This window comes from Manis javanica, chromosome 8, assembly GCF_040802235.1.
Source record: "Manis javanica isolate MJ-LG chromosome 8, MJ_LKY, whole genome shotgun sequence".
NCBI classification, from domain to species: Eukaryota; Metazoa; Chordata; class Mammalia; order Pholidota; family Manidae; genus Manis; species Manis javanica.
Genome location: NC_133163.1, coordinates 73,882,177 through 73,893,341, shown reverse-complemented (window position 1 = coordinate 73,893,341; position 11,165 = coordinate 73,882,177). Strand labels below are relative to the sequence as shown.

The following is an 11,165-nucleotide window of genomic DNA, read 5'->3' as shown; positions in this document are numbered from 1 at the left end:
AGTCAAGGCCATGCAGACCTTGAGTGTGATAGACCCATCAAGGCCCAGATGCATTGGCTAGAAGGAAAGCCTCTCTCTGACATGGCCCAATGGTTACATCAACATTTGTCTCATGCGGGGCAGGAAACAATGTGAGCTGTAGCCCATCAGTGGGGCCTGCCTTTAACCTTTTCTGGTCTGTATAACATGAAGTCAGCAGAGCTCAGCAAGAGTACATTGTATGCTCTAAAAGTGACTTATACTGAGTCCCACAGCAACCTGAGACAATAGCTGTGGGGACAATACTCCTTATCAGGTGGCAGATAGACTATATTGGGCCTCTGCCTGTCTCAGAAGGGTATTGATATGTCATGACTGATGTAGACACAGCTACTAGACTTCTTGTTGATTTTCCTTCAAGTTATACAGACCAGAAAATGAGTAAAAGAGGCCTCAAATGTCTCTTTGTAGCCTATGACTGACTGCAGGTAATTGACAGTGGTCAAGGCACCCACTTTACTGGACATGCACTACAAGAATGGGTGCAAGAGTTAGGGATGAAGTGGAAGTTTCATGTACCATATAATCCTACTGGGGAAGACATGATAGAGGGGTACAATGGTTTGTTAAAATCTGGCCTGAAGTCAGACACCAATAATCTATGGGGAGTGGTCAGTCAGCTTATGGACAGTGTTACAGCATTTGAATTATAAGCCCTGGTAGGGGACATTGAGCCCTGTAGACATGCTAACACACATTGCTTCCTCCCCAGTATAACTGCAAGTACAAACCAAGGAGGAATTATTGAAGCTAGGGTTTGGCCACCAGAATAATATTTTGCTGACAGCATTGACTGCAATAAACCCTGGAGACCCCATTCAGTGGATGTGGTCTTGGAAGTTTTGACACATGGACCAGTGATGGCTGGCCCTCCTGGCACCTTGGGAACAAGGCCTGGAGGCTAGCCTCCTATGTATTCCTGGAATAACAGAAGAGTGGCCCTCAAAGATTACAATAGTGTGCCCCTAATTACTCAAAAGCAATAAGCCATTACTATAGGAAGAGTTCCACCAGGACTAAGAGTACAGGGAAGCCAGAGGGCATGAGCATCTTACCAGGGAGTTTTGTTTTCTTTATTGCCTGTGTGTCCACCTCCAGTAGCACTATACATAGACTGTTCAGTAACCCCTACATGGAGAGGGGTAAAAGTATGATATGTTAGACCCAAATGAGACCCCATTCCTACCATGGTCTTGTCACAGAACCACTCTCTTGCATACATCCTAATGGACAAGATTTGCCTATGTTGGTATCATTAAAACATGTGTCTTATTGCCCTTAAGGTTAATCTCCTCTAATGTCTTTGTGGATTGGGTAAACACCCTAGCAAAAACTGCTTGTGCTCAGAGCTCCCTACATTCCATTACTGTTCTCCAGTGGAAAGTGCAAGGCATGGACTCATCTGAGTAGAAATGGTTTGAATACAGGTAGAATGACCACTTGGAATTGATCTCCTCAGGCTTAAGGATTATCATAATTTTGTTGTTATTTGTATGTTGTTATAGCTATGTTGCTGTTATGGGATCTGGTTACAATGCTCCAGCTTTCTCCCACAGGGACTATCACAGAAGATTGAGGGTGCATAGATTGTTAGGCAAGAATCCTGGGGGGGGGGGTGGAGTGTAGGGAAAATGGAAGTTCCATGGCCAGGATCCTCAACTGATACCCACTGTGTACATGTGATGAGGTACTACTTATCCCACTGGGCAGGCACATGCTTGCATACCCACTGGAAATAAGCCATTACTGCCGGTATTGCTATAAGAAGAGTTCCACCAGTGCTAAGAGTACAGGAAAGCAGATCCCACAGAAAAGAGCAAGAGAACAGGAGAGAGGGAAGCAGAGACTGAGGTAGAGGCAGAGATGGAGGTGTTAGGAAACATGGAACTCATCTCAGTGTCACAGGGAAGTCAGATATAGTGAGACAAGAAACCAAGTCAAGAAAGCAAAGTAAGTTTTAATACACTCTGCATAGAGTACCAGAGTGGGATGCTCATTCTGAGGATTCTTTTATGGGTTTTGGCACAGCAGAGAGGCCCTTGATTGACAGCTCTCAGCTCTCTAGGCTTTTCCTGATTGGTGAAATGAGGACATGGGCTGTGCTGTGCCTGTGCTTCTGATGTTTCTTATCTGGGGAGACCCTGGACATTTCTTGACTCATTCTTGGACCCTGTGGCTTCATTTGATTAACTTTCTGAGTCATTTCTGGCTCTCTGGCTCTATCTGATCAACTCCCTGAGTTATCTTTGGGGGGGGGGGCTCTCTGCTTTTCATCCCACTTGTAAGTCCAGGGAGAGGAAATCCCAGGGCAAAATACCTCTAAAAAAAGAAATCAGTCAAAGAGAGAAATAAAGTTTAAAACCTGTTTCTTGCTTACAAACTGCAGTCCAGGGCCGTCTTTCTCCTGTCCTCCAGAAGAAACCAGCAAGCAAGCCAGCCCTCTCCCCTTAACCTCTCAGGTTCAGACACATCCTTGATAGCCCAGGTAATTACCCATTGATATGGAGATGAACTTCTCTCCACCCCTGAGGATATGCAAACACTGTAAAGCCCGTAGAGATATTCTGGAAATGTTACAATTTTACCCACAGGCCACCCCTCCAGAAATCTCGCCTTACAATCTACTCATTCCCCTTCTTCCACAATGGTCCCTGGGTGAGAAAACTGGAGCACTGTGACCAGACTAATGACATACAATAGCAATAGCATAAAATCATGACAATCCCTAGCCAGAGGATTCAGCTAGGTTCAAAGTCTTAGGCAGATTAAGTCTATAGCTCATCTATTCCATAGGCAAGTAGCAGCTGAGGGTTCCAAGCAATAATCATGTGGCAGCTGCAGCCAGGGGGCACATTCAGGCCACAAGGACTGTAGGAGAAAATAAGCTTGATGGCGATAAGATACATGTTTTAATGACACCAGCATAGGCAAATCTTGTCCATCAGGTAAGATATATGCAAGAGAGTGGTCTTGTGATAAAACAGTGGCAGGAATGGGATCTTGTCCTGGTCTAGTATACCAGACTTTCACCCCCATCCTTGTGGGAGTTACAGATGGGTCAGTATATAGGGCTACAGGAGGTGCATGCACAGCCATAAAGATAAAACAAAACTTCCTCACAAGAAGCTCTTACCTCCTGGATGTTTGGGGTACACTATCAGACTTTGGGGGTCATTCAGCTGTTATTCCAGGAATACACAGGAAGCCAGCTTCCAAGCCTTTCCCCCAAGGTGCCAGAAGGGTCAGCCATCACTGGTCCATGTGTCAAAATGTCCAGGGCCAGGTCCACTCAACAGTGTCTCCAGGGCTTAATGCAGTTGGGGCTGGGAGCAGGATATTGTTCTGCTGGCCATATCCTGGCTTCAATAAGTCTTCTTTGGTTTGGACATACAGTTGTATAGGAGAGGCAGTAAGGTGTGTGAGCATATCCACAGAGCTCAAAGCTCCTTTACGAGGCTTCTCATTCAAATGCTGCAACACTGTCCATAGGCGAACTGACCAACCCCACAGACTACTGGTGTCCAACTTCAGGCCAGATTTCAACAAACCGTTGTACCTCCCTATCATGCCTGCACTGGTAGGATTATATGATACATGAAATTTCCACTTTAGTCCTAATTGCTGCACCCATTCTTGTAACATATGTTCAGTAAAGTGATCACTCTCAATCACCTGTGGCCAGCCATAGTCTATAAAGAGATGCTCCAGGCCCCTCTTAGTGGTTTGCTGATCTACACAACATGCAGGAAAAGCAACCAATAGTCCAGTAGCCATGCCCACACAAGTCATGGCATACTGATATCCTTCTGATACGGGCATAGGCCCAATATAGTCTATTTGCCACCTGACAAGGGGTATTGGCTCCCTTACTATTGTCCTATGTTGCTGTGGAACTTGGTGCAAGTCCCTCTTAGAGCACACAAGGCACTCCTTCCGGGCTCTGCTGACTTCTTCAAAGGTCAATGGCAAGCCCCACCAATGGGTTCACATTGTCTTTTGCCCCGCATGCAACAAATGCTGATGTATCCATTGGGCCACATCAGAGGCAGGTTTTCTTACTAGCCAGCATACCTGGGCCAATGTGTCTGCTTCAACATTCCCTGGGGATGCCAAAGGCAAATGACCAGTCACATGATATACGTAGGTGTCTGTGCCACACCACTCCATGGCCTTTGGGTCCAGTCTCCCACCCACCCTGCAATGGGATAGGTGGTTATTACCTAGGTTAGAGCTGTTCTGGTGATGGGCTCCATAGCCAACAAGGCATGGTACACAGCAGTCAGTTGCTTCTCTATCAGGATGTACTGGACCTCTGCTTCTTTCCATAGTTGTGACCAGACTCCAGCCAGCAGCAGAAGCAGCAGCAGTGGCAGAAGCTGTGGCCTTAGGCTTGGGCCATGGGCCAGGGTCTGCATGGCCAGCAGTGGTGGTGGCGCCTCCATGACCACAGGAGTGTAGACACACATCCCTCAGCACACGCACCACTGCTTCCCATCATTTCTAGAGTTGGCCCTCCCAAAGGTCTCACACATTATGACAGATTTGGGGTTCAAAGGAATCCTACTGACTGCGCCAGATGTAAGTCTGGGGAAAGGAAATCCCGGAGCAAAATACCTCTAAAAACCGAAATCAGTCAAAGGGAGAAATAAAGTTTAAAACCCGTTTATTGCTTACAAATTGCAGTCCAGCCCATCTCTCTCTCCTGCTCCAGCAGCAGCAAAACCCGACCTCTTCCTCACCTCTCAGGTACAGATAAGCCCTCCAGTTGCCCAGTAATTACCCACTGATAAGGAGATGAACTTCTCTCCACCCCTGAGGAATAATGCAAATCCACTAAAGCCATTCTTCTCTTCACCCTTGAGCTCCTGTTGATATGCAAATGTACTAAAGCCAGGCAAGATATTTCGGATAAATTACAATTTTACCCACACTGGCCTTATTCTGTTTCCACCCCACTCATATCTATTTTCCTGCCTAACATTATTATGAATAAATTGTATGTTGCTTACTGAAGACACAAGGGTGGACAGGACACCTCACCTGTTTTCAAGGACCTCACATCTGAAATTCCCTTTTGTCAATTACCTACCTGAAATTCTTTGGGGAGAAGTGGGGGTAGAAGAAAGGGGGCCTTACGATTAACATGTATAATGCTGGGGGGGGCATGGGGAGGGCTGTGCAACACAGAGAAGACAAGTAGTGATTTTACAGCTTATTACTTCACTGATGGACAGTGACTAATAGGGTATGTTGGGGGGACTTGGTGAAGGGGGGAGTCTAGCAAACATAATGTTCCTCATGTAATTGTAGATTAATAATAGCAAAATTTAAAAAATTCTTCTTTGTGCCCTATCAAGTATTTTGTTTACCAAACATTTACTTTTTTCATATTCCTGTGAATTACTTCTTTTTTTCTTTAGTAGGAGGAATCTATTGTGTCATGGAAGGAAAGATAGGGAGGAGATTTTTTTGTTTTGAAGAAAATTCCAGCAGTTTCCTTGAGGTGGGCATCTGGTGAAGTTCTAGACAAGGGTTCCGAAGACAGGGAGAATGAGGTATAAATGTCATCCTGAACCAAGGAGAAGGTGGCAGGGGGTCTGAGACTTCAAAGGAAAAGGGAAGCAACTCAAGAATATGAAAGAGTAAATGTGTGGTAAACAAATGTTTGCTGGACCACACAGAAACAATGAGGTGCACAGAGGGGAATTTTAACAGACTTGGCCATGTTCCTCGTGGTCTATCTAGTTTACATTATAATATAGCTATCTTATGTGATACCTTTCTTCTTCTATCCTAATTCTGTTTATGCAGTTGGGGGGTGGGAAGTCAGCGTTTCTTTCTGAGTCTTTCCAGCCTTGATTATTCTCAACTCTGAAATTATCTGCCTCTCCCTACTCTGACTACACCCACAGTCCTTCTCTCACCTACACTTGTCAGATCTCTTCAAGAATTCTTTCTTGATCAGATGCAATGTGCAGGGAGATCTCCACAGACGTAGCTGCCTGACAAGATAAACATGGTAATGTATAAAACATTCTGTTCTATTTCCATGGCTAATTTTATACAAACATTTCATTTTCATTATTTTTAATATCTATATAATATTAATTTTGGATAAAAACTCAATTATTGGATTTTATTTCAAGTTTTAACAACTTTAAATAATACCAGTATAAGCATCTATAACTTTTTCAAATTATTGCTTTAGGATAAGTTCCCTGAGTGGTAGTGTTGAGTCTAGGGGATGGTTTTTGTCACATTTGGCCAAATAACCCTTAGAAAAGTGAAACAGGGACCATGGGCTTAGACAGAGCAGGGTGAGGGCCTCTGGAAAAAGCAAGGTAGGATAATTACAGTCAGAGCAGTGTAACTACATGCAAGGAAACCCCCTACCAAAACTCAGTGTTAAACATTAAACTCTAGAGTCATTCTTCAGTTGGATCAGTTGATATTCACCAGATAAAGGAAAGTAGCCCATGTTTTTATTATGCTTATTGTTTGTAATTGTGTAAGATTCACTTTAGCATGCTAAAAGGGATTTAATGTCTCATTAAGGACAAACATCCTAAGACCACTTTTAACAAGTCCACACCCCTATGCACTTAATCATTTCCCAAAAATCCTCAACTGCCTATAAATCCCCTAGACAATGCACCATCCCGGGCTTTCTTGTCCCCTCCTGGCATGAGCCCGGAGCTCTGTTCTTTCACTGTATCTCTAAATAAAAGCCTCTCCCTGGCTCTCCTACCTTGAGTGTTTGCTAAGTTCATTCTTTGACTCTACAAACAAAAACCCAGCATCATGAGGGCACATACTTGTACTCCATCAACAAAAATACTTTTATTCTTGTCAACATACTTTTATTCTTCTCAAAAAACTACTTCCTCATATTGTTCTCATTTATGTATTTCTGTAATATATAACTCAGGTCAACACATTGACTTAGGTTTCTGTGTTTAATATAGACTTCTGTTAGAAATAGTCCTCAGAGTCATTTGGAATAAGGTGAGTGACTGGCTGGATCATTTCTAGGACCTCGAAGAGCTTATGGGTCTTTGTTACATCCCACATGAAGGGCAGTTTGGCAAGGTCAAGAATGAATGGGCATATTCTCTCTCTCTCTCTGTCTCTCTTAGATCCTTGGTGATTCACCAGGCTCTTTATATGTTACTAGAAAAGGCATGTGGGTAAAACTGCAGCATTTCCAGAACCTCTCACCTGGCCTTAGTGCATCCCTATCAATAGGTATTTCTAAGGGGTGGAGAGAAGTAGCTCATATCCATATCAATAGGTAATTAAGAGGGAGAGTGAGAACATATCCTGACTGGAGAGGTTGGGTGGAGCCCCTTCTCCTGCCCCAGGGTTACAGCAAGAGACACTGGAGAGCAGACATGGATGACTGCCTATAAGCAATAAATGAGTTTCTCCCAGTTTATTTCTCCCTTTGACTGATTTTGGTTTCAAAGGTATTTTGCCCTGGGCTTTTCCCCTGGAGTTACAAGGCAATATTCCAATTTACATTCTTTTAAAAGTGATTGTCTCTTTTTGTATATAATTGCAAATGTATTATCCTTATTGTTTAAAATGTGTATAAGACACTCCCCCTTTGGAAAGCAAGACCTGGACTTGAACTTGGGTTCATTACTGACTAGTTATATCCCTTGGGCAAATCACTTAGCCTCTTAGAGGTTAATTCCTATCAGTGAAATGGGAAGATAGTACTATCTCTTCCTCATATAGTTGTGAAGAGCAAAATGAAAGGACGTTTGAGCGTGACAACTGTGTTATAAATAGCAAGTGTCTCCTCAAATGTTCCAAGTATCTTATTTTACCATATAACTTTTCTCTATTTCAAATCTAGTCTCATATTGGTTCTGGAAGCATGTGTTATTATATCTTTAATTATTGATTTAGTGCATTTTATTCTGTCAGATCATTCAGAAAGTCTAACTATTCAGAAATTGCAATGCTGTGTCTACGCCCCAGAAAAGCCCTTCTGGAATGTTTCATTTCTTAAAATTATGGATATATTGCTCAAGTTTGATTTTGTGGGGTTTTTTCATTTGTTTGTTTCCTGACTTAAGTGTGATTTCTGCATTGGTAGCTTAAGCAACATTTTGTTGTTTTGCACAGGCATTGAAAGGGAAAGAGGGAATAGATCAAAGAAAAAGAGGGCATGTGAACTCAACAGTCCAAGCAGGTTTATTGCTGAACCTGAGAGGGACCCCTCTGTCCTGGCCCGCAGAACAAAGGAAAAGGGGTCTCTAACAGGTTAAGCAGCTTTTTATGGCCAGGATTTTTGGCAGGCTCTTTGAGGGAGGGGTCAGGGGAAAGGTGGGCTTGTGGCTTGCTGACTGTCCTCTGGAGAATGCTTGTAGCCTAGGTAAGATGACACCTAGGTCTCTCTGTGATGGTGGGTGAGCTTACTCAAAAGGCGGTACTCAGGTCTGGATTCTATCAGTCATCATTACCTTCTTTTTAATTCTGACCTTCTCACTAGAAAGGATGTGGTACCTGTAAGATAAATTTTAGCTGAAATAAGCAGGCAAAGAGAGGCAACAAAGGACCAGATAGTTTATTTGAATGCACCCCCAGGTGATGTTCCAGGGCCTGGGTATTACAGGCCAGATAACTCACACCCAGTCAGGGAGGTGGGGGCTTATAAGGGATTAGGAGGGGGAGGGGTGGGCAAGCTATCCAAGGGGGTGTGGAGAGGTATGATTGGCTAAAGGTGACATAATAGACAACTAGAAACTTTTTTTCCTTCCAAGAGGGAGGAGGCTAACATCTGGGTCTTAGTTGGCACATCAGAAGGATGGAATTCAGGAAGAGCTGTCCCCTTTCCATATAAGGCATGGACCTTGGGGTCTGGTCTGTTCTCCCCCTATGGCATCTCTCTGTTCTGCTTGCATGTCCTTGTTTCTCCTTCCTCCAGCCTAACATTCCAGCCCTTTGGTCATTATGGGCGACGACTCGATCTGGCTACTTCCAGCTGACAAGGGGCATTGTGGGGGTTTGAGGCTGGTATTAGGCTAAAGGAAGGGGGTTTAGTGGGAAGAGGTGCATAACGGTGAAGTAACATCTGGTTGGTGGCGACCCGGGTCATCTAGGTTAGCTGCTGTTGGAGAAATCTAAGGACACACGGGCAACTAAGAGTAAACCACAAACTGTTATTAAGAGGCCCAGTAGGGGCATTAGCCATGCCATTATGGGGAACTGGAATTCTGGATCGAGTTTACATCTCAATGACTAGTATTAGGATTTAGTATAGATAAAACTGCATTATTGAAACAATACTTTTCTCTGAAATCACCTTTATTTTTACTAGAGGAAGCCAGATTAAGAAAATAATTAATACTTGGCTCTATTATTTGCATAAGCACAGCAAGAAGAGCAATTGATTACATAGGCTCTTTTAATGTGCTTTGCTGGAACTTTTTGTAAGGAATTTCAAATTGAACTTTTAAAGGCCTCTCAAGGCCAGAAAGCCAAGCCAGACTTGCCATCAGGTTTTGCCTGCAGTACCTGCAGATTTGGGTGAATTCCTCTCTTCTCGAGGTTTCCAAGACATCCTGAGGTGCATAACGGTGAAGTAACATCTGGTTGGTGGTGACCCGGGTCATCTAGGTTATGGAGAAACCTGAAAACACAAGAGGCAACTAAGAGTAAACCACAAACTGTTATTAAGAGGCCCAGTAGGGGCATTAGCCAGGCCATTATGGGGAACTGGAATTCTGGATCGAGTTTACATTTCAATGACTAGTATTAGGATTTAGTATAGATAAGACTGCATTATTGAAACAATACTTTTCTCTAAAAGCACCCTTATTTTTATTAGAAGTAGCTAGATTAAGAAAATAATTAACACTTGGCTTTATTATTTGCATAAGTGCAGCAAGAAGAGCAATTGATTACATAGGCTCTTTTAAATGTGCTTTGCTGGAACTTTTTGTAAGGAATTTCAGATTGAACTTTTAAAGGCCTCTCGAGGCCAGAAAGCCAAGCCAGACTTGCCATCAGGTTTTGCCTGCAGTACCTGTAGATTTGGGTGAATTCCTCTCTTCTCGAGGTTTCCAAGACATCCTGAGGTTCCTGCACCTGCCAGGAAGTGACCTTCCTCACTCACCTGGTAAGGCTGCTGGGAACCCTGTAAGCAAGGTATCAGGCCAGTTCTTCCAAGGGGCTTTGTTGGCTATATAAAGTCTGTAAAGGAATGCAGAACATCAAGAATCAGGATAAAATTTAACTGCACCTTAGAACAAAACCACCCGGTTTACGTAGAAACTGCCTGAGGCTAACATTCCTGGACCCTGCCCTAAGTTCGATAACTAGGAGTGAGCGACCCCCTAGGGCCAAAACTCGTGATAAGTCACAAAGGAATAGGCAACCGGTGTGTTCCCCTTTCAGTTTTATTGGCTAAAGTATAGAATGTGTTCCAAATTCATTGGTTGTGGTAACGTGGGGGCTTTGGTGCAACAGCTGTGAAAACCCTATGTAATCCATACCTAAAGTTGCTTGGAGGTTGGCAGCTCAGACTCTACCTGCGAGTCAGGAGAGGTGCTGTCAGCCCCAGCTAGCTGGCTGATTAAAGACTTTGCTTGAATTTACATCTCCGCATCCGTGTGGTTTGTTCTCTGGAGGAACCTCAGAGTCTCGGACCCTAGCATTTTGGGGGCTCATCCGGGATCTGAGCGACTTCCCTGAGAACAAGGGATGGCTGGAGGCAAGGTCTAATTGTCCAGACGGGGCAGCGTAATTCGAGGGTCGCCCCCTCATGTCTGCATAAATCCAGTATAAAGTGGGAGTCGCCATCCCGTGTCTGGTCTCGGGTTAGTGATCCCGAGTAAGGAAGTCCGGGTTGGTACTCCCAGCCCCCAGGTTAGTGACCCTGGGTGAAGCCCAGGTAACCAATCCTGGCCCTAAGGTCCGAGTGACTTGGCCTTAGGAAGGCAAGTCCGATCGGCAGGAATCTGGTGCCTGAGGAGGAAAAGGTCGAGCTCGTCACCCTGCAGCAGTCCGAGTGGACGCCCTTCAGGAGAGTCACGAGAGTCTTTGAGGATCCTGAAAGTGGTGAGTGTGGTGCACACCAGAGTGAGAGAAGGACCGGTCCAAGCAAGTGCAATCAA

The 11,165-nt window shown here is 44.3% G+C and overlaps 1 long non-coding RNA gene across 1 annotated transcript; it reads right to left on the bottom strand.

Annotated features, from left to right (window-relative positions):
* Positions 1-8,207: 8,207 nt before the first annotated feature.
* On the bottom strand, positions 8,208-10,190 carry LOC118972241 (uncharacterized). Its single transcript, XR_005061099.2, has 3 exons — positions 10,076-10,190; positions 9,565-9,679; positions 8,208-8,553 (listed from the first exon to the last, which is right to left on the bottom strand). It is a non-coding gene; the product is annotated as an uncharacterized lncRNA (long non-coding RNA).
* Between the last annotated feature and the right edge of the window lie 975 nt (positions 10,191-11,165).